The 24519-nt window shown below is 40.2% G+C and overlaps 1 long non-coding RNA gene across 2 annotated transcripts in view; it reads left to right on the plus strand.

Moving 5' to 3' along the window:
- Window positions 1–24519, plus strand: part of LOC132398591 (uncharacterized) — a 40628-nt gene that overhangs the window by 3779 nt on the left and 12330 nt on the right. The window contains exons 1-2 of one of the 2 annotated variants that reach the window (XR_009513707.1): window positions 4061–4109; window positions 4324–4444. This is a non-coding gene — a long non-coding RNA (uncharacterized LOC132398591). Of the gene's footprint in view, window positions 1–4060; window positions 4110–4323; window positions 4445–24519 lie in introns of those variants that run through there. The other variant, XR_009513708.1, reaches the window with a different exon arrangement.

The raw sequence follows: 24519 nt of genomic DNA on the forward strand, positions 1-24519 counted from the left end.
AGCTGCTTAGGCAGTTAAACTTTGAAGCAAATTGCATGCCTTTAAACCCAATGCACTCTGCAAAATTTGTATTTGTTTCTCATTGGCTATTCCATTTTCTTTAAAATTGCTCAATCTGTTCAGTGTATAAAATCCAGTTATCTGCAGTGTTATCAAATGTGTCAATCTTCTTAATGTAGCCAGTCATTATCACCCAGTACTCACTGCTTATGAACCTGTCAATTCTTCCATTTTCTGCCTTTTATTTTAAACTGGATTGTGTCTTCACTTCCAAGGAACATATGCTGCACTGCTTTTTTCTAACTCAAACTTCTTGCTGTGCTTCAACAGGTAGGTAATCATCTTGGGATCATTTTAAAAACAACTTGTTACCACTGTTATGTTTCATAACTCCAAAACATAAAAACGAATCAAAAGAAAAACAAGGGAGTCTAGAAAGTGAGTCTAACATAGTTTTTTTTTACTTTAAACACAGTGCACAAGTAAGACGTGGTAACATCATTACACATGCAATTCACTTATTTTTACATATAACCTACAATGAATTATTTAATCAAAGAAAGAATACTTAATCAACAACAAAGTTACAAGGTTACTCAAATATTACTTAAATATTAAATGCAAAAATTAAAGGCAAGAAAAGAGTGTTGAGAGGGATAGTAAATCAACCATGGTAAAATGGCATAGCAGACCTGATGAGCTGATTGGCCATAACTCTGCTCGTATGTCTTATCATCTTATGGTCTACAATAGACTGTCGTCCAATGATCACCCTTGGAAGGTTTGCTCTTGATTACCAATATTAAGAAAAATGTACTAACTTCCCCTACTGATTCACACAAAGGAAATCTCAAGCACAGTTCTTGCACCATGGAAGATAACCAGCAACCCAGAATGGTAATTAAAACAGATATTAGGATCTTTGTCAGGAACATGGAAAGGGTAAAGTGGGGCTCAGAACAGAGGTACCAAAGCCTGACATTTGGAGTTATCCTTTTCCTATGAAAATGATGCTCCATTATTCCAGCAGTTATATTTTACATATCTGTTAAAGCAAAGAGTTTTAAGGATATATTTATAATGAAACCTTCCCTCACTTCGGACTTTATAATACCCATGATATGCTCCAATCCATAAACACAAGTGATTCTGCAGATGCTGGAAATCCAGCGCAACACGCAAAAAATGCTGTAGGAACTTGACAGGTCAGAAAATCTTGAAGAAGGGTCTTGGCCCAAAACATTGACTGCTTATTCACTTCCATAGATCCTGCCAGACCTGCTGAGTTCCTCCAGCATTTTGTCAGACTTTTTCACACACTTTGAAAAAGTCATATACTATGACTTCTAATTCACACTTTTTCTGTTTGGATGAGCCTCAAATGAGGTTGTAAGTCAATAATTGAAATGCCCAGCTGTCCATTAATAATTCAATTACACTATTCCAAACTAATTTGTAATGTTTTGTGTCTGCCACTGTGTGTTTTAAACTGCCACAAAACTATATGTAAGAATATCGTGAATTTGTGGTCAGCTGTTATTACCTGTGAAGCATTTTTTTTGTATGTGCCATGTTTCATTGGTGCTTGGGAAGCTGGACTGATGTATGGTGCAAACTTATTTAAGGAGCTCATTGCACTGATTTTTACTGGCATTTCCAATTGGAATTGTTAGCATTCAGTTGTTAAATGAAGATTAGTACTTTTGCACATGCACTGCCAAACACTAGATTAATTGACTAAATTATTGGGATTCCTCTCAAATCAAGTGCTATTTTCAAAGTCATTTTGTGCTTTTAGGTACTGTTATGTATTAAGGTTAAATATTTTTTACAACTTTGATAGTTTTTAAATGTTTCTTGAATACTAGAGACATTTTTAAAAAATCAGTCATTTATAGCTATACAAGCACCTATGTCAGGATGCTGTTCATCGACTATTTAACACCATCATTTAACACCATCATTCCCACAATCCTGATTGAGAAGTTACAGAACCTGGGCCTCTGTACCTCGCTCTGCAATTGGATCCTCAACTTCCTAACTGGAAGTCCACAATCTGTGTGGATTGCAGATAATATCTCCTCCTCGCTGATGATTAACACATGTGCACCTCAGGGGTGTGTGCTTAGCCCACTGCTCTACTGTCTGAATACCCATGGCTGTGTGGCTAGGCATAGCTCAAATATCATCTATAAATTTGTTGGTAATACAACCATTGCTAGTAGAATCTCAGATGGAGATGAAAGGGCGTACTGGAGCGAGATATGCCAACTAGTGGAGTGGTGACACAGCAACAACCTGGCACTCAACATCAGTAAGATGGAAGAGTTGATTGTGGACTTCAGGAAGGATAAGACAAAGGAACACATATCAATCCTCATAGAGGGATCAGAAGTGGAGGGAGTAAGCAGTTTCCATTTCCTGAGTGTCAAGATCTCTGGGGATCTAAGCTGGTCCCAACATTTTGATGCAGTTACAAAGAAGGCAAGACAGCAACCATACTTCATTAGGAGTTTGAAGAGATTTGGTATGTCAACAAAAACACTCAAAAGCTTCTATAGATGTGCCATGGAGAGCATTCTGACCAGCAGCATCACTGTCTGGTATTGGGGTTTGGGGTGGGGGGGGGGAGGGCTACTACACAGGACTGAAAGAAGCTGCAGAAGGTTGTAAATTTAGTTGGCTCCATCTTGGGTACCAGACTACAAATTACCCAAGACATCTTCAGGAAGCAGTGTCTCAGAAAGGCAGCGTCCATTATTAAAGACCTCCAGCACCCAGGGTTTGCCCTTTTCTCACTGTTACCATCAGGTAGGAGGTACAGAAGCCTGAAGGCACACACTCAGCGTTTCAGGAACAGTTTCTTCCCCCTATCATCCGATTTCTAAATGGACATTGAACCCATGAACACTGCCTCACATTTTTAATATATCATTTTTGATTTTTCACAATTTTTAATCTATTCATCATACATTTACTGTTATTTATTATTATTATTTATTTTTTCTTCTTCTATATTACATATTGCATTAAACTGCTGCTGCTACGTTAGCAAATTTCATTGACACATGCCGGTGATAATAAACCTGATTCTGATTCGGATTTTATTAGAACCAGTCAACTCTCCCCCATCACTAGCTCTCTTGGCTGATAAATGTTGTCAGGGCAATATTCAGAGCAGGGCCTCCCCACTACGGTACCGGAAGCCCTGCCACTTTGGACCATATCAGGGGACAAGAATGCATAGGGCCAATTAAATAAGTGATAATTCTGGTCAGTGGATCCATGCTTGCACAATCCAGCTTGATATTTCCTCGTGGGAACATTCATAAAAATTTTAAAAAATGAAGCAACATAGGACAAGGAATGCAGCATTTTTCCAAATAAGAGATCATGAGAGCTAGAGCTTCACACTACAATTTGGTGATAGCCCTATTATTTCCAAGTACAGCTCTTGAGACTTGGTACTGAATTCAGCCCAGGAAAGTGAGACAAATGTAACTCTTATGATGTAGCTGAAGAATATCAGTTGTTCAGTCTCAAGTGGAGGAAGCACAAATGTCTAATAAAGGGCTGGTCTGAGTTCAGCATTTATGTTTCATGAGGTTTGACAGTGAGGCCACTGATTGAAAATGTAGTTCACATTCACCCATTCATTCCCTTAATGTAATCTGCTGAGGACGCGTGAACTAGCCACTGTGACCTTTCATCTCACACTTTTACTGGTAAAGGGTAAATGCAGATTTTAAATTGCTAATGATTTAGCTTCAAATCTATCTTTTTTCTGGGGCATGTCTACCAAGTTGTGTATTCACATCAGGTGTTTAAATATTTACAGCTTAAGAAAATGATTCAAAATATCTGTTTGTCTGATGTCTTCCTTTATGGTTAAGAACGATAAATCTTATTACTATGCATCACACACAAAATGCTGGAGGAACTCAGCAGGTCAGGCATCATCTATGGAAATGATTAAACAGTTGAATTTTCAGGCCGAGACCTTTCTTCAGAACAGGAAAGGAAGGTGGTAGACAGCAGAATTAAAAAGATGGGGGAAGGGGAAGAAGTCTAGCTCGAAGGTGATAGATGAAGCCAGGCTGGTAGGAAAGGTAAAGGACTGGAGAGGAAGGAATCTGACAGGAAAAGAGAATGGGCCAAAGGAGAAAAGGAAAGAGTAGGGTACCGAGGGTGGGTGGGGGGGGGGGCGTGGTGGGTGTTAGGCAAGTGAGAAGAGGTAAGAGGCTAGAGTGGGGAATAGAAGAAGAGGGGAGGGGGACTGATTTTCTTTTATCTGGAAGAAGAAATTGATATTTATACCATCAGATTGAAGGCTACCCAGATGGAATAGAAGGTGTTGCTCCCCCACCCTGATGATGACCTCACTACGGCACAAGAGGAGGCCGTTGTCGCTTATTGCTACAATGGATTAATTTTGCTTTATTCAGTAAGTATATTGTTTGCCCTGCTTACATTGTATGATCACAACCTGTGACCTAAAGCAACAGAGTTTGTAATTATTTGATGCTGAAGTCCACATCACCTGTTTTCATACTATGAGGGATGTACAGTAAAGCAGTTCATGCTTCCAAGGTTTCATCATAGACCTTTATTGCTGGATGTTGATGTTGCACAAGGAGGGAGGTGGGAGTAGGATCTTCACTTTGCAGGTGACGTCAGTTAAGTCCAATGCCTGGTGGTTCAGTAAATGAGGCGATGATGACTTGCAGTGCAGTCTCCATGCTTGTATGTATGCAAGCTTCAGCTGGGTGATTGAAATTGGGGCAAACTCATTTCTGCCCTGGTTTCCCATTTGTCCTGAAGATTAAACTCATCTTTTTTGAGGTGAGACACATCATTACCGTGAGAAAAATTGAAAAAGAGCTAGGGCAGTAAGGCAAGACTGCTTGATATCTATCTGCACTTTTATTTGGTCTATTGTGGACCTCTTGGCTAAGATTACATCTTGCCTGCTATCATGTAGAGCAGCATGAAATGGAAAATAATCAATCTGTGTGTTGGATTAAGTCACTGAATTGCAAGGGCTAATTTTCACCATTCCAATACTGATCCCATCCAATGGGCTTCGGGTTTGAGGTCATCATTATGTGACTAGATGTCTATTCTCAGTGAAACTGGTAAACTCAGCACATACAGGGAGTTTTCACCAGTCGTCATCCAAATGATGACCAAATGTTTACCAAATGCCTCATAAGGGAAAACATTTACAATCGGTAATCAGAAATTATATTTGAATGCAGGGAGTAAGTTTGAAAACAAATCATTATTTAAATTTCTGCTTTCCACCCCCATCTCATTTGTATTTATATTGGGCAAGGAAAGCATCCTGTATGGTGAATTTATTTAATGCTAATTGCTCCTTATCATTTGCCAGAGATTGTGAGATTTGTCTCTGTAGTGGATTTGTTCATTGTTACAAACATGAACATCTTATTGTGGGCTCTGGAATCGCTATTTTGGAGCTGGAGTTGGATTAGGAAATATTTCAAAACAAATACTTTTATTTTTGGTTTTAATATTTCATCTTCCATCCAGCCTATTTTTAGCAGGTTGTAGATCTGATGGTTTCACTATTTTATCTACTGCTTTCCTCACTTTTCTTTAGATTACTTATTATTAAATCGAATTTCTCTGAACTGTTTTTCAGACAATAAAACAGAGGAAAACAATCAGCACAATTTTAATCTTGTCCTTCTTTAGCTGTGATTACACTTACACTGCCCAAATTCAGTTTATGCATCACAGTACCTGGATGACACTTCAGTATTCTTTGCAGATAGTCAATTATAAAGGGGAAGATTAGCGATTCCACTGGCCTGCCAATTCCCTTGCCATGTAAAGGTTACACAAAGCTACTCTACATTAACAATCCTTTTTACATCTTTCACTATTCTCTTAAGCTTGCATTAAAAAGTCTTTGAAATCAACCAGCCATTTTCTACACTAATGACATAAAAGCTGCGTAAATTCAGTGATAGTTATGAAACAATACAGCAGGCAAAAGTATCAAATGTACTGATAGTAGTCGCCACTTTTGTTACATTGGTGATTTAGAGATTTAGGAATCCTCTTGCCATAAATAATTCCATCCATAATTTCCTACATTTTAATTAGCTAAAAGAATAATAATTTTTTGTCAGCAATTCAACCAGATACAAGGTGCAAGGATTAGCTGCTATAAACAGAGGCAAGAAATTTCCAGGTCCTTTGACCTAAGATTTCATATAGAGAAAAGTAAAGAAAGTGAAAACTGTCTCAGCTGGTAATGTTGTAATGTGTCATCCATTAGGAAAGACTGATTACAATATAAAGGAATTCTTCATTAAGAAGAAAAGTGAAGCGATTTAATCCAAAACTGGGGCTCTTAAATTTAAACAGAGGAAATAGTGAAGCTTTGAATATTTTTAAGAAGAAGACAGATTTGTTTTTAGACATAAAATACACCAAAGGGCTTAAGGAGAGGCAGTAATGTGAGATTGGGATAATGCACATAATGGCAGAGTAGACGGGGCCCTGAATGGCCTACCTCTGCTCCTATTTCCTATGTTTCTATGTAAATCTAGACTTTAGGGGAAGACATATGCAGAAGCGCTTTAAGGATCTCTTTAAATTCTGACTTCAGGGAGATCTATTCTGTGTAACAACTTTTGCTGCACCCTCCTGCCTTGGTTGTTGCTACAAATGCTAATTGTTGTTATTTCAAAACAATTATACATTTTATAGCCACAATCAATGCTTAACCAAATTAGCATGATAATTGAGCAGTGGTGAACAATACCACAGTGCCTGGCAATGGTATATTAAAGCGGCACCTCACATGAGGCGGGCTCATACTGGTTTTGAATGTGGACCTCCAGCAGTGAAATTCTATTGCATATAAGGCCCAAAGCATCAAACATGATCAATGTGGCCTGTTTCTCTGAGAAGACCAAATAAAAAGTCTCAATCTGAAATGTCAACTGCCTAATTCTTTCCATACATGCTACCTGACCTGCTGAGTTCCTCCAGCATTTTGTGTTTTGATCCAAATCCCAGTGTCAGCAGTTTATTGGGTCTCCTCTGTTCTTGAAGGCTTGCAAAGCTGTGGAAGAAATCAGGCGTGTTGTGGATCACAGGCAAAAGAGAATCTGCAGATGCTGGAAATCCAAGCAACACATGCAAAATGCTGGAGGAACTCAGCAGGCCAGGCAGCGTCAATGGAAAAGAGTAAACAGTTGACATTTCAGGTCGAGGTCCTTTATCAGGTCTATACTGTTTTCTCATAGGTGTTGACTGGCCTGCTGAGTTCTTCCAATGTTTTGTGTGCGGTGCTCTGGTCAGTAAGTTGTGCTTTTTTTTTGGGGGGGGGGTGCGCGGTAGCAGGGTTAGACTTTCAGAGAAAACTGGGCTCAAGGTTACACAGAATTTAAAAAAGTGTCCATTAGCATTGTAAGTTAGAATTTCAGGAGTTGGCTGTGTCTGGAATATATAGGCTGCTTTGGGAATAATGAACATTTACTCAGACATTCAAGTGCGCACGCGCACGCACATACACACACACACACACACACACACACACACACACACACACACACACACACACACACACACACACGCACACACGCACATACACACACACACACACACACACACACACGCACACACGCACATACACACACACACACACACACACACACACACACACGCACACACGCACATACACACACACACACACACACACACACACACACACACGCACATACACACACACACACACACACACACACACACACACACACACACACACACACACACACACACACACACACGCACACACACACACACCTACTATTGATGGTGAGGGTGTGTATGTGGTGAGGGCCTACAAGTACTTGGGGGTGCACCTGGACATCAAGAAGCGTCAGAGTCACTTCTGCTTCCTGAGGAGACTGAGGTCCTTTGGAGTATGCAGGCCTCTCATTCACATGTTCTACCAGTCTGAGTTGCCAGTACAATCTTCTATGTGGTGGTGTACTGGGGCAATGACATCAACACGGGTGATGCCAACAGGCTCAATAAACTGATTAGGAAGTTTGTCTTTGTTATTGGAGTCAAACTGGACATACTGGAGGCTGTGAGAATAAAGACCCTGTGGAAAATCCTGGTAATTCTGGACAATGTTTCTCAGTCTCCGCATGCCAGAGGAGCATTTTTAGTGATAGACTAAGACAACTGTGCTGCTCCAGTGAACGTTATATGAGGTCTTTCTTACCTTTGGCCATCAGTCTCTAAAATAGTCAACCAAAAGAAAATATACAAGGTCACTTTTAATTCTACTTATTAGTGTAAGTTTTTTTAAAGCCCTGTTGGCAATTGATCCTCTGCGAAAATTCTCCCAGGGTTCTAAAATTTCTTTCTCTGATAAATCAAAGAACGTTTGTGTTGTGTTGAGAGAGAGAAATATGAAAAGTGGAATGACACTGAGTCCCAACATCTTGAAGTGCTTTTTAAAAGTTCTCACTCCCTTTATTACAGTTGATCTCCCTGCAAAGTCTCTTCGGTATGAGTGTTGGAGGTTCTGGGAGCTGCAATTGTCTTTAGCTCAATAATATTTAAAATAAAAAATCCCTGAATCAATAAAATATGGGTAAAGTAATTCACTCTAACCTTTACCAATAGTCCCTTCATAATTACCCAATACATTTGTAATATTGTTTCCAGCTTCAGGCCAGCCAAATGCTAGAGTGAAGGTCAATTTCCACACTAAACATTAATGAGTAACTCCTTTGGTTTGCATGTCTTGTATAATTTATACATTTAATGGATGAAAAGTTTTATAATCAACTCTACAAATGCTTGATATTCTCCATGGGTGTTGCATGGAAAATGATTCACTGAATAAAAATAAATCTATATCAAAGGAAACAAAATTGTGAAGTATTTTAGTAAAGTGGAGAATTTGTATGCCAATCAAGTATTCTTTGAGTCATCACTTAGTGATTATGTTTGTCCAGACCTACTTAAAGTAAAACTATTTACAATTATTTGAGTCTTTTAGTGCTAAAGCTCTGAGAACAGTATCAATGATAGCAACAGGTAGCAAGAACAGTATATGTCAGGCCAAATCATTCTAATTGCCTGGACTTAGTTGGGTTTCACCAGCAGCTTTGTGTGGAGCTGCTAGGTATTTCTCTGTGTAAGTGTTGGTACCTTTGGGGTGGCAGGGTAGCGTAGTGGTTATAGTACAGACGACCTGGGTTAAATTCCCACTGCTGCCTGTAAGGAGTTTGTACGTTCTGCCTGTGACTGCATGGATTCCCTCCAAGTGTTTCGGTTTCCTCCCACTGTCTCAATATGTACTGGTTAGTAGGTGTGGAAGAAAAGTAAATTTTGAATTAAATTTTGTTGTCAAGGTTGACTAGCTAAGTTTTGCCCAAGATTTGGGTCATAGTTACAAGATAAGATGCAGACTCTGTCTTGCTTGTGTGAGCTAAGAATAGGTCATGCCAGTAATGAGGCATCGCTGACCTTTGTCTGAGTCTGTCTAGCTAATTGGGAAAGTGCAGTTTTCATTTTGTGCATCGCCCATTAAAGTTTGTAGACTGGCTGATAACTAACAAGTGTTTCTTGAAATTACTGACCTAGTATATTCAGCTGTTGACTATTGCCCAAAATTTCCCGTATAAGTTTAAGATGCAACCTGACACTGGCCAAGTCTTGGAATGGCTCTTTGTGATCACATGTTAAAGGGTTAACTGTATACCGAGAGTAAATTGGCAATGAAATTCTTCAACAGTAGGTTAATTGGTCATTGTAAATTGTCCCGTAATTAGGCTAAGATTAATTTTGGGAATTGCTGGGTGGCATGGTTTGAAGGTCCAGAAGGGTCTATTCTGCACTTGCTGTATGTCAACAGATAAATAAAAAATAAGCAAATGTTTGAAAGCTCTCACATGGATTTGGAAGTCCTGAACTTACTACAGCTGAGCTCCGTTTGTCATTTCAGGGCAGTTCCCTCTTTGGAATCCAATGGCAGAGCAGAAGCTTAAGAGCTTTCCCAGCCTAAAATGGTGGATAGACATATCTTGGATCCTACATCAGGTTAAACTTTTTTATATCTTCAGGCCCGTTAGTTTGAATGTAGGATAACAAGGCTACGGGGAAGAAAGATCAGGGGAAGTTACAATTTTTGAAATTTTTTATGTTTAAAGGAGCATATAATTGTTTTGTATTTTAAAATTTCACTTAATTTTAAGAAAGCTGGAGCCAAGTGTTTTCATCAGTTAGAAGTTTCCCAAAGGTTTGATGAATGAGGCCCATTCTGCCTTCATCACATCCTTATATTGTTCAGATTAATCCAGACAAACTTCAGAGAGGAGGTAATATCCCCTTTTGCTCCTCAAAACTTTTCAATGCATTTTAGATTCAAAATGCTTGTATGGACCCACTACCAGTAACCCTTTTTTAAGGAGCTAAATTAGATTGCTGACTACTTTTCTGTTTTTATCCTCTAAGACTGCATTATTGTTGTCCTTACCACATATTTAGAGCTTCCTTCATTCTTCACAGTAAATTTCCATTCAATGCATAATTCATATGCCCAAAGGGTTCCCCTTTTCCACACATTCCTAATGATCCAATTAGTTTCCTAGTCTCCAGATATTGCTGGCAACCATGGACTTCTGTACTTTCACAGAAATCTCAGCGTAACCTTGCGAAAGTATTCGTTCAGGGGTAAAGTAGAGGAGCAAAATTGCAACTTAAAAATATTGTTGAAAAGTAAAATGTTTATTGTATCTGTTGTCATTAAGTGATATTTGGCCAGAATCTTTGTGGAGAAACCAATAATTTTATGTTAAAATACCAGTTGCCCTTACATCTGTACCTCCTCATGTTTATGATCTTTACCTGACATTCTTACCATTCTCCAACCTATCCACTTCCCTCATTCCATCTAATCCCTCCCTGGTGCACTTCTCATTCCCACTGCTCCATCTCTTCTGATCTTTACTGATCTTTCTGTTCCCAAAACCAATCTCTTCTTAACGAGCTCATCCATTCTTCCTTCAACAACTCTGATCTGCTGCCTTGACATCTGATCTTCCCAAAACTTCTTTTATGGTTGACTGAATCTCTCTGATCCTTCTGATTTTCTCCCAACTCTTGCTTTGCTTTGTTAGTCCTTTGGTTCCTCCAAGGCACTTCCTGATGTAATGTCCTCCAGATTTTTTTGCTGATCACCACCTCAACTGAAGCTAAATTCTTCCCACAGCAGGTGTCTCTTATTTCCTTCACCACCTCTAGCATGTTCATGGAATAATTAAATCATTCATAAAACATGATAGTACGCCATTTGGCCACCAAGTACTTGTTGACTATTAAGAATCCACTATACTGAGATTACACTAATCCCATTTTCAAATGAGTCTTCCCATACTTCCAATAGTTTCTGTGGCCAATTATCCTACAAATCCACATGTCTTTGGGATCTGGGAAGAAACTGGAATAGCCAGAGGAGACCCAGAGGAGTTAAATGGAGAACATGCAAACTCAACACAGACACCACTGGATGTCAGGACTGAACCCAGGTGAGGCAGCAGCTCACCTATCAGCTTTGCCACCTGGATGACTTCATCCAGGAAATGTAGACTAGAAATGTGCCTCTGGATTTCCTAACCTCAACAAAGCCTTCAAAGCAATAGAGGCCCAAAGGGATACTGGAGTGTCTTTCCATATATTTCTGAAGCCATTAGGTTAAGGATAGATTAATGACCAAAGCTGAGAATATAAGGTCATGAATGTCATGCTAGAACAGTATAAAACAGTAAATGTGTCAAAGCTAGAACCGTGTACTGGTTTCTGTATTCTTTCATGTGTGTGCAGAGAGGGTTTGAAAATGATGTTGCTGGGGTTGGAGAATTAATGATCTGTTGCTGATTTATTTAATCAAAGGAGTTAGTTAAGCATAATTTCTCAACAATTCTGTGTTGGATGTCTGGTATTTGTTCATGCTTGTTCACTTTTTTCAAGGATTATTTGTCTTAGTTCTTCACTCTGTATCTGAATCACTAATATGTGCTATATAGCATATTTTCATTTGGCATTCAGATTCCATTGCCTGAAAGAATGAGAAAGTATATTTGTTTCAGTGGTGCCATGCATTCAGATTCATATGCTACAACAGAACCTGTGCTATTGCTGTCAGAAACTGAATGGAAAGGTCCCAACAATCACACAGCCATCACTGGAAAGAGTGACAGACCTTAAATTAATTTGCCCCACGACTGCCTCGGAAAGGCTGTAGAAAGGGCTGCCACGGAAGTGAGAAAGCAAGCAGCGGAGCAGGGATTTGGCAATCCTCTGTATTCGTGGGTATCCTACAAGCAACCATCGTGTATATCCTACGCCATGTGTAGTCTCACACCGCTACCGATGCAATAATTAGGTGGTCTACAGCGTGAATAGCTGCAATCGTTGATGGAGCAAGGGATGCATTGAAAACTGAAACTGGCACACTGCCAGATGCTGTGTGTGAGGCAGTGAAATTCCATCGCAAACCCTTTAATTGGTGCCTCACTGCTGATCTTAGCACAAAGCTCTCTTATTTTTTTATATTGTAAATTGTTTGACAATAGTTGCTGGTTGCTCTTAAAAGCTCCAATTAATGCCAGCAAGGGAGAAAATGTGAGATGCGCAATTTATGATGTCATTAGCAGCATGACTGCCACTAGGAAAACGTCGGACGGACTAAGGTGAATTGTGTCCAGCAGTGGCCAGACATCCTAATGCATGTGATTTCATCTGGAAATGATTGCTAATGCAATTCAGTCTAGGTTAAATTCCTCTGTGTACAATTTGCATATGATAAAGTACCAGGTTAATATTTCTAAACATTTCCCCATCTTCTTAAATGTCAAGTTCATTTTGATGTTATATGACCTCATTATGATCTTGCACTTTATCGTTTACCTGCACTGCACACTTTGGCAGCTTTTACAGTTTATTCTGCATTGTTATTGTCTTACCTTATTCTAGTTAAACACACAGCGTAATAACTTAATCTGTATAAATAGTTTGCAAGACCAGATTTTCACTGTATCTTGCTACACGTGACTATAATAAACCAATACCAGTACAAATACCAATATTTCTTTGCATCAAAGGAGGCCCCTCCCCAATGATTACCATGTAACCTATTCTCACTCATATTAATTTAGACTCCACCCTGATTCTCCCACACCCACCTACTCTAGGGAGAAATGCAATATTCAGTTAATTCACCAATCTATGCATCTTTGGGGAAATCTGGAACACCCATGGAAAGTCCACACCATCAAACTTCAAAGTTCAAAGTATATTTATTTTATCAGAGTACCTATATGCCACGGTATACAAACTGGAGATTCATTTTCTTATGGGCATAGTCAATAAATCTATAAAATAATAACCATAATAGAATCAATGAAAGACTGCCCAACTTGGGCGTTCAGCTAGAGTGCAAAAGACAACAATCTATACAAGTACAAAAAATAAGAAATAATAATATTAAATAAATAAGCAATAAATATTGAGAATGTGAATTGAAGAGGCTTTAAGGATAAGTCTGTTTGTGGGAACATGTCAATGATAGGGGCATGTGAAGTTGAATGAAATTATCCCCTTTGGTTCAAGAGCCTGATGGTTGAGGGGTAATAACTGTTTCTGAATCTGGTGGTGTGAGTCCTGAGACTCCTGTACCTCCTTCCTGATGGCAACAGTGAGAAGAGGCCGTCCTGGGTGGTGGGTGTCCCTGATGATGGATGCTGCTTTCCTATGACAACATTTCATGTAGATGTACTCCATGATGGGGAGGGCTTTACCTGTGATGAACTGGTCGGTATCACTATTTTTTGTAGGATTTCCATTCAAGGGCATTGGTGTTTCCATACCAGGCTGTGATGCAGCCAGTCAATGTACTCTCTACTATATAGCTATAGAAGCTTGTAGAAGTTTTAGATGTAAGCTGAACCTCCGCAAGTTCCTAAGCATGTAGAAGTGCTGCTGTGCTTTCTTCATAATTGCATTTATGTGCTAGGTTCAGGACAGGTCCTCCAAAGTAGTAACACAGCAAATTTGAAGTTGCTGACCCTATCTACCTCTGATCCTAGGATGAGGACTGACTCATGGACCTCTGCTTTCCTTCTCCTGAAGTCAATAATCACCTCCTTGGTCTTGCTGTTCACAGGGAGAATATATAAACTCTCCACTAATAGACCAGAGTGTAGAATCAAATCTGGGAGTATTACAATTTATTTGAACCTTTCATCCATCCCACAACATCAGGAAGTAAAAATCTTTGAGTTATGACTCTGTTGCGATGTACAGACATGTGACTTTAAAAGTCTAATGGCTTGAAGAAAGAAGCTGTTCCGCAGCCTGCTGGTCCTGGCTTTAATGCTGCGGTAGCGCTTGCCAGACAGAAGCAGCTGAAACAGTTTATGGTTGGGGTGACCTTTGACCCCAATGACTTTCCAGGCTGTCTTTCTGCACCTGCTGTTATGTGTCCTCAGTGGAGGGAAGTTCACATCCACAGATGTGCTGGGCTGGGCTGTCTGCAGTGCCCAGCAATCGAGGTTGGTGCAGTTCCTCTACCAGGTGCTGATTCAGCCAGTCAGTAGCTCTCAATAGAAGTTCATGAGGATCTGGGGGTCCATGCCAAACTCCTTCAGTCACCTGAAGTGCAAGAGGTGAGGGCATAACATCTTCTGCTACATCACTGTGCTGCCCACATATGAAATAAAATAAACAGTTAGAAAAGTTCCGAGAAGTTGCCATATATAAAATGAATCAAAAGAAAGTAAAAATCAGCCAGATTCCATATTGGAGGGTATTCAGTGTAGAAAGCTGCATTAGCTGATCATATAACTTCAGTTTATTAATAATCTATTTCTGTTCCAATAACTTTGATTACTTCACTTAATGAATTTCTAAGAAAGTCCCATGTCAGGAAGTGTTTGGCTACAATATATTTTTTTATAAAATATACAGCTCATAAGTAAGATTTTTTGAGGTAGACATGATGTTTATATGATATAATTACGCCAATACACTTGTATTTTGAAGTGCTTAAAATGGTTTGATATAATAACTTGTGGAGTTTCCAATTTGTATTAATTATTTTCTTGAACATAACGTTGCAATGTTCTTTCTGTGAGTACAGAGCCATTGATCCGAGGACTTATTTCAAGGCTGTGTAAGGTTTTATTCTAGAGCATTACAGTTGTATTAGGATCTACTGGTGCCGCCCAACCGTGTAATTGGTTAGCTAATGATTTTGTTAAATATCATACTTAATTCAAAATATTTATCTCTAAACATAAATATTAAACAGAATTAATTAAAAACAATTTACAATTTCAAAAGTAACTGTATATGAGTATCATCTTTCCTTGCAAATATGATGCTCAATTTTAAACGTGGAAGTTTATGGACAGTTGGAGGAGATTGTCATGTTTGGTGTGCTACACCTTTTGAAGTCTAGAAACCCGATAAAATGAACTGACTTCATCACATTGCTGCATGACTGCGATGGCAGAGTGAATAACCTGTCTTGCTCTTCTAGAAATGGAGACTGTGACCTGAGGATTGTGTGACTGATGGTATTACATTGACCATCGGTAGCTATTTGAAATGCAAAGGGTTCCTGAAAGTAGAATATCATGGTTACTTCTAACTCCACCTGCAAAGCACTGGTAAACTTTCCAGGAAACAAATGAATTTATTGTGACTATTGGGTAAAATGCGTCTGAACCATGAACACACTCAGTTCTGTCTTTAACAAATTAAAGATGATAGGCAGTTAGCTACTCTCATAGAAGGAAGGAAATTGTTCATTTAAGTACTTTAATAAGATGGCATACCACATCCTCCCAGAACTTTCTGACATTACAAAACTCAGAAGCTAAACAAAGGCGAGAAAACTTGCTTCCATTAGACAACTTTGTTTTAGATCGGTGGCGGAATATAAAGGGAAACAGTATTTCCACCCATGTAAATAAGTTTATCGACAAAGCGTCAATCCTGTCTGTGATCCATCACCCAGTCTTATAATGGAAAATAGTCTGGCTCTGCGTAACAGCTAATTCACCTGCTGCTTCATTGCTTCAGTCACCCCTGGGACAAGGTGAATTTCCTGTACTACGTCTGCTGCATTTTCTCCCTGGAGTTTCTGAATTTCCTGTGGGTGCTCCAGTTTCTTCCCATAACCCAAAAACATGAGAGGGTTGGTGGAATAATTAGCTACTGCATATGGCCTTTAGCATGGGTGGTTGGCAGAATCTTGGGAGTGTTGAGAGGAATGTAGGGAGAATAAAATTGGGTTGGTTATTGATGTAACACACACAAAATGCTGGAGGAACCACTGATCTCCCTCCTGACACTTGTCTTTGCAAGAGGAACAAGTGTTACACCTGCCCCAACACCTCCTCCCTTACTACTATTCAGGGCCTCAAACAGTCCTTCCAGGTGAGGCGACACTTCACCTGTGAGTCTGTTGGGGTTATATACTGTGTCTGCTGCTCCCTGTGTGGCCTCTTGTATATCGGTGAGACCCGACATATATTACGAGACCTCTTTGCCGAGTACCTATGATCCCGCTGCCAGAAAAAGCGGGACCTCCCAGTGGCCACCCATGTTAATTCCACTTCCCATTTGCATTTCGATATGTTTAGCCATGGCCTCCTCCACTGCGGTGATGAGGCCACACTTAGGTGGAGGAACAACACCTTATATCCTGTCTGGGTAACCTCCAACCTGATGGCATGAACATCGATTTCTCAAACTTCTGTTAATGCCTCCTCCTCCTGTCCTTCACCATTATCTATCCCCCTTCCCTCTCTCTTTATCTCCTGACCTGCCCATTGCCTCCCCTGGTTCTCTTCCTCGGTCTTTCTTCCATGGACATGTCTTCTTCTATCAGGCTCCCCTCTATCAGGCCCTGTATTACCTTCACCAATCAATTTCCCAGCTCTTTACTTCATCCTTCCCCCTTCAGGTTTCACCTATCACCTTGTGTTTCTCTCTCCCCGGCCCCCTTCTTTTTAATCTACTCCCCAGCTTCATTTCTCCAGTCCCGCTGAAGAGTCTCAGCCTAAAACATCAGCTGTACTTTTCTCCATAGATGCTGCCTGGCCTACTGAGTTCCTCCAGCATTTTGTGTGTGTTGCTCGGATTTCCAGCATCTGCAGATTTTCTCTTGTTTGAGATTGGTAATTGATTAACAGTGCAAACTCAATGGGCCAAACAGCCTGTTCTCATGAAGTGTGACTATGATTTAATAATTCTATAGGAATCCCTGACCACCACCATTCCCTGCGACCACCTTGTTTCCTGCGCACTCTTCCATCCATCACTGGACCCAGCAGTTCAAACCCGAATAGAAAAAAGAAGTTATAATAAAATTATTCAAAATCCTTTGACACCTTGCTACATATTTATCATGGGAAGAAACATTATCCTTGGGAGTTCAAAGGGTGGATTAAGAAAATAAATTAAATATTTAAGAGTTGTGTACCTTTTAATGAAGAGGGTTACAAGGTAGTTTTTGAAAAATTTCTGAAAGAAATCAATAAAACAAAATCTTTTTGGTTGTAGAGTCTGGGGTAAAAATATATAATCTTAATGTAGAAAACCATCCCTGGCGAGAAACACCACTTGATGTACAGTAAATGATCATGAAGTTTGAAGTTGTCTTCTACATAAAGCAGTATATGTTAAACTCAAAAATGAACTGCTGGAATAACTCAGCAAGTCAAATGGCATCTGCAGAAACATCAGTGGTTCAGATTGAGACTTTTAATCAGGACTAAAAGTGGAGAGGGAAGATGCCAGTATTTATATATGGTTCAATTGTTCCAAAATTCAATGTTTCAATTGAATATCAGAGAATGTACAAAGTATACAACCTGAAATTCTTACTGTTCACAGATATCCACAAAACAGAAAAACCCCCAAAGAATGAATGACAGAAAATAGTAGAACCCCAAAGACTCCTTTCCCCCTTCACAAGCAGTAGCAAAATCATCAACCCCCCCTCCCCCTCCCCCCACCTGCTGGGGCAAAAGCATCAAACCCTCCCCCACCCACCATGCAAGCAATAGCAAAGCTCCCAGAGACCATGACCTAGAGCCCATCAAAACTACTGTCCATCCCAACACTTCCACGTCTCAGACAGGCCCACTCTCTCACTTAGCAAGGGAGAGAGAGAGATATCGCTCCTGCAGTAGCGTGAGTGAAGACCAACAGCTTGCTGTTTCAATGCTGCATTGCTTTTCCAAGGTCCCTGACTTAAGGGAGTACAGGGCCCTTCTTTCGTGAGCAGCGTACACCACCTGCTGCCTTGACGTTTCAATCGGCTACGACACTTCAGCTGGCGACATCGGCGAGGAACCGTGACAGTCACAGTGCCGAACCCCGAAGGCACACGTCTTCCAGGCCGCACCTGGTGATATCGAAACACCAGGTTGCTCGTCTTGTCCAAGAATGACATGGATAACTGTAGTTTGAGCTACAGCTGTAGATCAGAGACTCCATCAGAACTCCAGTCACCTTGAAAAGAAAAGAGAGACATGAGAAGAGGAGAATAAGCTGTTTCATGGACAAACTGGAAGAAGTTGCCCAGGTTTGCAAAAGCCTCTTGCGCCAACTTCGGCTCCTCCCACTCCCACAGAAGTGAAAGGGAGGGGTGAAGCTGCTCCCTGTGATAGGTGGAATCGGGTGAGTGGGGAGCGTAGGAGTGTTGAGTTAAAGACTGATGGATAATAGATGGAAATTGATAAGAAAAAATATAGGTAGATGAAGCTAAGTGGGACAGAATAGGAGGAAGGGAGAGATAGAGGCTGGTAGGTGATAGGTGGAACAAGATAAAGGAGGGATGATGGACAGATGAAACTATCTGGTGGAGGGGATAGGTAGAATGAACTAGGCTGTTAATTTTCAAGCCAAAGAGCACCTTGTGAAAACAAATGCCTGTTAGCCTAATTTTGTTTGTTCATTAGTAAGTTAAGATTGTCGGTGTTGTAAGGTGAACAAAGTTGCCAGAGGGAGACTGAAGCTAGTGAAAACAGAAGTGGTTTATTTATCAAAAGGGGACACTCTCTGGAGAAAGAAGCCTCTTCAACCCAATCTTACATGATGTTTTGTATGCTTAAGGTCAAAGGGCAATTCTATAGTTACGATGTATCTACAATGCTTCCTTTGAATTACATGTAATTTTCACTCCTCCTTCACACCCACACTCCAGACACCCAAAATGAATGTCAATCAGCATTGACTGGCTTTTCAATTAACTGCTGTCCATAACTTCAGGAAACTAATGTCCAGGGCTGCATTTTAAATTTAATTTACGAGGGGTGATTGATAAGTTTGTGGCCTAAGGTAGAAGGAGTCAATTTTAGAAAACCTAGCACATTTATTTTTAATAATAACTCATTTCCTTCTACCTTAGGCCACAAACTTATCAATCACCCCAATGAGTTATTAACTGATGAGTTATTAACTTCAAACTTTCTGCATAATCACTCAAAGAGTTGACCTGCATGTGCATATAATGAGAGCTGTATAACTCATCTCCTTCTACTTTAGGCCACAGACTTATCAATCAGCCAAGCTGTGGACACTTTCTGAAGGTCCAAGATCCATATGCTCCACAACCGCTGGACTAAGTGTGTAAATGTAGAGGGGACTATGTTGAAAAATAAATGTGCCAGGTTTTCTAAAATTGACTCCTTCTACCTTTGGCCATGAACTTATCAATCACCCCTTGTATAATCCATATTCAGGTCTAAAGATTGGTTAGTTGCTGAAGTTAATGTTTGCTCAATACCCTAATTCCAGAATATGCCCTAACAGTAAGACAGGATTAGACATGCTGAAACAGCACTGGCCCACATTGAACCCGAACCGGCAGTTCAGAGGGTTGACAAGATGACATGAGACAGAAGAGCTTTCCTATACATACCCCTTCTTGACTATATCCTTGATTCAACAACTCTTCATGTGATTCATGTTAGGATAAGTTTTAAAGTGCAACTTAAATGAGGCTTACAAAAGCAGAACAGCTTTGTGATACTCTTCATTTTTTAAATGGCTGCATTAAAATTCTTCAGTTAAACAGCAAGCCCTGCAGCTGGTTATAGATTGTCATTCAGCCAGGGGGAAGGCCTGATGCTTCAAAGCAGAGGCCAGAGGGCATTAACTTCTCCAAATCAGGCAGGACCCCTCTGTCCTGCTCCTGAATAAATTACCATGTTAATCAATGTTGAAATGGTAATTTGCTGATGCCAATTTACTGATAAAACAAACACTATTTAATTTTTCAGTGCTTTGGGACAACACAGAGTTCAGCAAAATAATTAAAAACAAATACCCCACAAACAAATTCATTGCTTTGCTTTTCTAGTTTCCATGAAACCCATCTGGCATGCAATTATAAACTGTGCTATAAGGGGGAAATAATGCAAGTTCCAATTAAGTCAATATTTACTTTATTATCATATTAGCCATGCACCACATACACTTCAATGAATATTGACAATCTCATTTCATTCTGATTCAACAGATAGGAGGTGTATAGAAATGATTAGAATCCAAGAGGGAGCAATCTTCTGTTAATGAACCATTGTAAGAACGTGGGCATATGTGAATAGTGCAGAGATGTCGAGAGAGAGAGTGACAGCAAAGAAATTGTCTGGTGCTAATGATGACAGAAGAAATTGGATGTACTCAGCAGGTCAGGTAGTGTCTGTAGAAAATGAAACTGAGCTAATATTTCAGGTTATTGACTGTTCAGCAGTAGTTGAAGATCAGTGAGTAAGGGCAGGGAAAATGGGAAGTGAGGAAGGAAGTACAGCATAATAATGGAAGGCAACAGGAACTGGTATTAGGAGAAGTAAAGCACTGGAAGAACCAGGAGATGAGTTGAAGATGAATTGCATTTGTACAGGGCCCTGGTGAGACCACACCTGGAGTATTGTGTACAGTTTTGGTCTCCAGGGTTAAGGAAGGACATCCTGGCTATAGAGGAAGTGCAGCGTAGATTCACGAGGTTAATTCCTGGGATGTCTGGACTGTCTGACGCAGAGAGGTTAGAGAGACTGGGCTTGTACATGCTGGAATTAAGGAGATTGAGAGGGGATCTGATTGTAACATATAAGATTATTAAGGGATTGGACAAGATAGAGGAAGGAAATATGTTCCAGATGCTGGGAGAGTCCAGTACCAGAGGGCATGGTTTGAGAATAAGGGGTAGGTCATTTAGGACAGAGTTAAGGAAAAACTTCTTCTCCCAGAGAGTTGTGGGGGTCTGGAATGCACTGCCTCAGAAGGCAGTGGAGTCCAATTCTCTGGATGCTTTCAAGAAGGAGCTAGATAGGTATCTTATGGATAGGGGAATCAAGGGATATGGAGACAAGGCAGGAACCGGGTATTGATAATAGTTGATCAGCCATGGTCTCAGAATGGTGGTGCAAGCTCGAAGGACCGAATGGTCTACTTCTGCACCTATTGTCTATTGAAGAGATGTGACAATGAATGGATTTCAGGCAAGTAAGTAGGGGGACTGGAATGCTCTGAGAGACGGCATAGACCAGGGGTTCCCAACCTCTGGTCCACTGACCCCTCGGTTAATGGTAAGGCTCCATGGTATAAAGAAGGATTGAGTCAGTGGATTGAAAGTTCTCCCTCTATGTTCTGAGAGAGATGAGAATACTTCGGGATGAGAATAAACTGATCTTCTGCTTATTGATAGTGAGGCAAGCTCTTGGACATGCTAGTGAAAAGTGATGCATTTCCACTCTGCTAATTTTGTCTGTTATCTCTATGGGAGTCGTGAAGTAACTCCAGAAGCTGCTATCCAAATATGTGGGAGTGCTTAACGCAGAGTGCAGAAGTTTGTAAGGTGCATGACTAAAGGATGTTTCCCTTGAGCTTCATTTGAACTGTGTAGGAGACTGAGGTTCGAAAACGAATGGAAAAGAGACTTGAAATGGCAAACAAACAGAATTAAGGGTCAGTCAGATGTGGCAGTTTCACAAAGCAATCACCTATCAGTGCTTGATCTTTCCTATTTTGAGAAGACTGGACTATGACCATTACTTAATGACCAATTGTTTTGGAGCATCATCCTCTAATTACTCTTGCCTTTTGCCCAATCATAGGCCTTTCATCCATTCTCTCCTTATCTTTTTATCTTTCCCTGCCCTCCCTATTTGTTTAATTATATTCCATCTTCAACCTATTTCAGTTCTGCTGAAGGGTATCAAATAATGTTAAAAAAATGACCTGGATATTTGTCAACCCAACTTATATATTTTGGGAGTGGGGAGTGTAGGGGAAGTGGTGGCAAAACTGTACTGACCACCATGCATTGAAGTTTAAATCCACAGCACCTCATTATTTTTACTTGGCAAGGACCCCATCACTCACAAGTCATCCTAAAGGATGGGCTTTCATTTGGGTGAAAGGCATGTGGATTAGGTTAGACTTTGAGGCGGATTTGATCTCTAGCCCTGGAGGCAAGGTGAGGAGGAATGCAGGGAGAGATATCTGAATGTAGAAAGGACTGATTCTGGTCTTAGACAGGTGTGGCCCCTGTGCTGCCTTTATGGCATTTGTTTAGTTTATAATATTTTCGCTTTAGTAAGTCGTTTGTTAGCATTTTTCTAGTTAAAGTTAGGATTGTTTAAAGTAAATTCATTAACTGTGATATATTGCGGCATGCGATGACGTCACATCCGGTTTTGCCACGTCCTGTGGGAAAATGCCGGTTTGGAGAAACAGGAAGGAGAGGGCTCACATGTGCAAGATCAGCGCAAGTAAAGTTGTCTTTCTATGTACTAGAAACATAGTGAAGCAACGCCGTAAGTTCATGAGATAATCGATATGTTGAATTAAAATGTTAACGCCGATTCCGTTAAAAGTAATGATGGTTGATAAGGTTTATGTTTGCGTTAGTTAAAGAGTTGAGGATAGTTTGTGTTGAAGTGTATTTAAAGCAGTCAATGACATAGGTAGATTCTGACTGTATGCTGCACTTTAATGTAATGTAGTTGTTGTAGTATTACTTTTGCAAGTATTTACGATGTAAATGTAATATCAAGAAGAAAACAAATGCTGTACAAATCTCGTATTGTTTTATCAACAGTTTTCACCATACATTAATGAGGAAGACTGAACAGTAAACGGTTAATCTTACTGCAATCCTGTTTTCATTGACTACGGTTTACCTCGGTGTTTAGTTCAGCGTTATCTTCCACCTGAGCGAGAACACTACAGCCCCATACCTAGGGTGCAACCAAGGAGGAAGGGATGATTTCTGATATTGACAAACATAATTCTCTTTTTATAACTTATCAGTGATGTTCTGTTTTTAGATGCCCCATTGCCATCTTAATTAAAAAATACTGGCATTTTCCATTCTTTTATTGTGGACTAATTGTTCCTCAGTGTCCTCATCTCTTTCCCTTCTGAATATCAGTTTGATGATTGCTGCTGTCCAGGCAACAGGCTTCATTCTGACGATGGGGGGGTTACAATAATTTCCTGGCTATGTATTTCTAGAGCACTTAAGTGACTAAGATGCACATTCATATGATGCCTTCTCAACTTGACCACTTAAGCAACCAGTGGAGGAGGTGGAAATGTTTAGAAATGTTAGTGAAGTTAGCACGTAGACTTTCATAAGCTGCATATTTCAATGCTTGAGATGAAATTGAGAAGGAGGAACATGCTGGGCTCACCAAGGTTTGATTAGAGATGCAATAGCAACTCCTTGTCTTATCAAGGTAGTGGATTCAGTCCTGTACATCATGGGTAAAGCCTGCCCAACCATTGAGCACATCTATATGAAACACTGTTGTTGGAAAGCAGCACCCATCATCAGAGATCCCCACCACTCAGGCCATGCATTTTTCTCATTGCTGCCATCAGGTAGAAGGTAAAAGAGCCGCAAGACTCATACTGCCAGGTTTAAGAATAGTTACTACTGCTCAACCATCAGGCTCTGAACAAAAGGGGGTAGTAACTACACTCACTTGCCCATCCATTGAGATATTCCTACAACCACTGATCTCACCTTCAGGACTCTTTATCTCAGTATCTCATGTTCTCATTATTCATTGCTATTTGCAGTTTGTTGTCTTCTGCACTCTGGTTGATCTTGTCATAGTTACTATTCTGTAGATTTGTTGAGTATGCCACAGGAAAATGAATCTCAGGGTTGTGTATTCTGACACATATGTACTTCCATAATAAAATTTATCTTGACTTTTACTTTGACTTTGATGAGTTATTTGCTTAACTTGCCTCTTTCTGGATCTCTATGTGAAAACACCTCCTGTGGATGATGCTTCCTTCAAGGAGCTGACTCCTGACAAGGGCACACAACACAGGATGCATTTCAACCACCAGAGAGCTTCTGTTGGATGGCTCACTGCATTTCACCTGGTGACTCACAGTTCAGGAGTGAAGAAGAGCGGATGGTGCTAA

This window comes from Hypanus sabinus, chromosome 8 (genome assembly GCF_030144855.1).
Source record: "Hypanus sabinus isolate sHypSab1 chromosome 8, sHypSab1.hap1, whole genome shotgun sequence".
NCBI lineage: Eukaryota > Metazoa > Chordata > Chondrichthyes > Myliobatiformes > Dasyatidae > Hypanus > Hypanus sabinus.